Below are 4607 nucleotides of genomic sequence, written 5' to 3' on the forward strand. Positions count from 1 at the left end.
TGGAAGAGAAAAGAGAGAGAGAGGAGGATCAAAGAGGAGGGTCAGAGAAAATGGCAAGAATGTATATAAATAGCGAAGCCAGAATAACGGAGAATGAGGAATAAAAGACTGGCGTGGCTAAATTCTTTACAATGTAACTTTGCTTACAAAAGATAGCCACTCCTTCAGTCCTAAGGAAAATCCTATCCTACCATGTAGATAGTGTGTTGAAGCCGATAACAAACTGAAGGTTTCGTAGTTCGCGTCATGTTAACGACAATGCCCCTTGTCCATTCCGATCGTTCGGCGAGTGAGAAAAGAAATGCATTATTAAAAGCAAACCCATTTTCTCTCTTTCCTTTCCTCTTTCTCTCTGTCTGTCTCTCTCTCTTTATTTACCTCTCACTAAGTATCTATGTATCTATGTATCTATCTATCTATCTATCTATCTATCTATCTATCTATCTATCTATCTATCTATCTATCTATCTATCTATCTATCTATCAATCTATCTATCTATCTATCTATCTATCTATCTATCTATCTATCTATCTACCTTTCTCTCTAACTCTCTCTCCCTCTCTCCTCACACACGTTATATTACATAAGTTCCAGTCACTGGAGAATGTCCATGTTGGGGTGACACCTTGAAGGGATTTATCGCAAAAATCAACGCCATTCCTTATTTTAAGTGTGGTATTTACTCTAACAGTTTATTTTGCAGAAAAGCTAGGTTACGAGGACGTAAACAAGCTTGCACCAGCTATCAAGCGTTGGTAGGACACACCTACACACACGTAGTATTTCGTCTGCCGTTACGTTCTGAGTTCAAATCCCGCCGAGGTCGACTTTGCCTTTCATCCTTTCGGGGTCGATAAATTAAGTACCAGTTACGCACTGGGTCGATGTAATCGGCTTAACCCGCTTGTCTGTCCTTGTTTGTCCCCTCTGTGCTTAGCCCCTTGTGAGTAGTAAAGAAATATATATATATGTATATATATAAATATATATGACGATCTTCCACAGTTTCGACTACAAAATCTACTCACAGGCTTCGTAGGCTCTGAGCTAGAGTAGAAGACACTTGCACAAAGTGCCGCGGAATGTGAATGAACCCAAAACTATTTGCTTACAAAGCCAGCTTCTTGTTTACTTTACCATGAGGCGCCTAAAGCAAAAAATGTAACCTAATAAAAAAAGTACGCCCAACGTGGGGTTCGAACCCACGACCCCGAGATTAAGAGTCTCGTGCTCTACCGACTGAGCTAGCCGGGCTGCTGGTGCTTTTGGCTTATATCGAACTATATATGAGAATATCTTAACATTAAGTTGAAGGATTTCTCAATATTTTTTATAGACCCCCATATTTCCTAAAAATAGTAGTAACTAAAGTCCATGTTCCAGTTAAATTTAGTTCAAGGTTTGCGTTGAAGTATGGATGTGGGACATGGAGTTTAGTTTTAAAAACTAAATTTATTTGATTTTGCGGATATATACGTTAGTATCCATACAACAGGAATGTAAGCACTGTGAAACCTAATATGCATAAAACGGGGACTTATATTTTGTGGAATGGACATTACCTGGACTTGTAATTCGGACTGAATGCTTTGGATGCTTGAATTTAGCCTATTCGTGTTAGCGGATGCGTTAAGTACTACTTAAATTATGTTTGTATAATATATTCATACGCAAGTATCTTGTTTGTGCATATATGTGCAAGTGTGAACATTTATACTTGGTACCTTGCTTCATGAATTTTGTTACGTTGTTTAGTATTACCGTTAAAACAACATTACTGTTGGTTTCGTAAAAAATGGTAGTATATTACGTTAGAATGCACTTACTGAACTATACGAAGCATGATAATCCAATGAAATGTAATATACTGTTCAATGTTGTTCTTCATGGTTTTTGCACATGTGATTAATATGTACGATTTGCCTATGTGTGTATATGTATGTATATTTGTAGATTTTATATGTATATATGTGTTTATGTATGTATATATATATATATATATATATATATATATATATATATGTATTTTGAGTATCTGTCTTGTTTATTTTCTTGTTCTTATTGGATAGTAAGGGAAGCATGTTTTTTTTATATATCAGTATTATTATTATTATTTTAGAGTTATGTATATCCTCTGACGAGGCCTTTGGCTATTTAAACAGACAAATATAATCTTTAATGCATAAGACTATACTACAATGGCATATATGGGCAATTTAAGTTGGATTGTCTCTTGACCATAGGCTGAAACAGCTGTAAGGAGCAGTTTATTTGTACTATTTTTATTTTATTATTGATTTGCATATTGATGTATATTGTTTTGTTCGATTTTCATGTTCTTATTTGTATAATTAATAAATAATATGAAATTGTAATATCCGTAAGTTGATGATCGAAATGAATTTGTTCCTCCATTTTCTTATTTGTATTATGAATTTACGGTAAAATATTTTTTACCTTCACCCATTCAATACAATAAATGAATTATTTGCATTGCAATTTATAAGCCTTTATGTATTTACTATACCAGCAGTATATTGGATAACTGATATCCCATAGTGGGTTACCTTCATAACCCCTATCTTACTTTGTTATATTAATATATATATATATATATATATATATATATATACATATATATATTTATAAACATATATATTATATATATATATATATAATATAATATAATATATATTATATATATATATATTATTAATATGTATATTTGTGTGTGTGTGTGTATGGTAAACTTTCACGAGAAAAAGGTTTATAGTGACTACGAACTTTCGTTCAATCTTTTTCCCTTGAAATGTTTAGTAAATATAAACTCACGTTAAAATTTATCAATAAAGCTTTTCCGGTTGATGCTAAAGTGTTCTTACAAGTCACTTTATATAAGACATCAACGTCAGCAGCCCGGCTAGCTCAGTCGGTAGAGCACGAGACTCTTAATCTCGGGGTCGTGTGTTCGAGCCCCACGTTGGGCGTACTTCTTTTATTACGTTTTCTTTTAGGCTCTGTGTAGCCGAAAAAAAAAATTCTGTTTTTTAAGTGGTCTTCGGTTCAGCTGCCATGCTGGGGTACCGCTATGAAAGGTGCACTCGAACAAATCGACTCCATTACCTACTTTTTTTAAACTTGGTCCTTTCTCTGTCAGGTTCTTTTGTCGAACCACCAAGTTAGGGAACATATACAAACCAACAGCAATAGTCAAGTGGTATTAGGAAACAAATACCACACCCATATATATATATATATATATATATATATATATATATATATATATATAGTTACTCCAACAAGAAAGCACAAAAAAAACACAACGCGAGGACGTGGAACAAGTATAGTGTTATTGGACGCTCAGGAAAGAAGGAAAGTAGGAGGGTTTAACGTTTCGAGCGGAGCTCTTCGTCTGAAACATAGGAGAAGGAAAGATCCAGAGAAAGGAAGATAGAGGAAAAAAATCGCCAACGGTACACACACACCACACACACACACACACACACACATATATATATATATATAGGTGCTGGAGTGGCTGTGTGGTAAGTTACTTGCTTACCAACTACATGGTTCCGGATTCAGTCTCAATGCGTGGCACCTTGGGCAAATGCCTTCTACTTCGGGACGACCAAAGCTTTGTGAGTGGATTTGAAGGACGGAAACTGAAAGAAGCCTGTCGTATATATATATATGTGGTGTGTGTGTGTGTGTGTGTGAGAGAGAGAGAGAGAGAGAGAGAGAGTGTGTGTGTGTGTATGTTTGTCCCCGCAACATCATTTGACAGCTGATCCTGGTGTGTTTACGTCCGCGTAACTTAGCGGTTTGGCAAAAAGAGATCCGATAGATTAAGTACTATGCTTGCAAAGAATAAGTCCTGGGATCGATGTGTTCGACTAAAGGCGGTTCTCCAGCATGGCCGCAGTCAAATGACTGAAACAAGTAAGAGACTAAAAGAAAAAGGACATGTATATATTTAAGTTCAAGAAATACATATTTAAGAAAGATAGAAGGATCGATAGAATAGATTAAGCTCTAAAGGTATTGCTCCAGCATAGCAACGTTGAAATGACTAATTAGAATAATATAAATCTAAAAGAATACATTGGCTTTTACATACCCGGTTTAAAACAATTGTGATTCGCCAAGGTTAAACATCTAATCACAAGTGCCAATCCAGATCCAAAAGGTTTTACAAAGTCGATTTTCTCACTCTTAATACGAAAACAAACACAGGTATAATAAATGGGTTCATATTTTAGCGCAAGACCAGAAATTTCGGGGTGAGGTTAAGCCGATTACATCGTACCCAATCATGTACAAGGACATCAGTTTCGAAGTAAGTGAGTAAGTACATTATTTACATTATTTACGTTTACATTTACATTGTTAACACAACGTTTCTGCTACATCGGGTGTCTTTGGGAAATTTCGAACCTGGGTTCTCATTCCTAAGGTATTATTATTATTTCATTATTATTATTATATTATTATTATTATTATTATTATTATTATTATTATTATTATTCAGGTCACTGAATATATACACACACACAAACACCACACACACACACACACACACACACACACACACACACACACACAC

General features: G+C 34.9%; 2 non-coding genes across 2 annotated transcripts; one reads left to right on the forward strand and one right to left on the reverse strand.

Moving 5' to 3' along the window:
• Window positions 1-1182: 1182 nt before the first annotated feature.
• Trnak-cuu lies at window positions 1183-1255 on the reverse strand. The gene has a single exon. It is a non-coding gene; the product is annotated as a tRNA-Lys (tRNA).
• A 1660-nt stretch (window positions 1256-2915) lies between these two features.
• On the forward strand, window positions 2916-2988 carry Trnak-cuu. Its single transcript has one exon. It is a non-coding gene; the product is annotated as a tRNA-Lys (tRNA).
• The last annotated feature ends 1619 nt before the right edge of the window (window positions 2989-4607 follow it).

The sequence above is a fragment of the Octopus sinensis genome, linkage group LG9 (assembly GCF_006345805.1).
Source record: "Octopus sinensis linkage group LG9, ASM634580v1, whole genome shotgun sequence".
Lineage (NCBI taxonomy): Eukaryota > Metazoa > Mollusca > Cephalopoda > Octopoda > Octopodidae > Octopus > Octopus sinensis.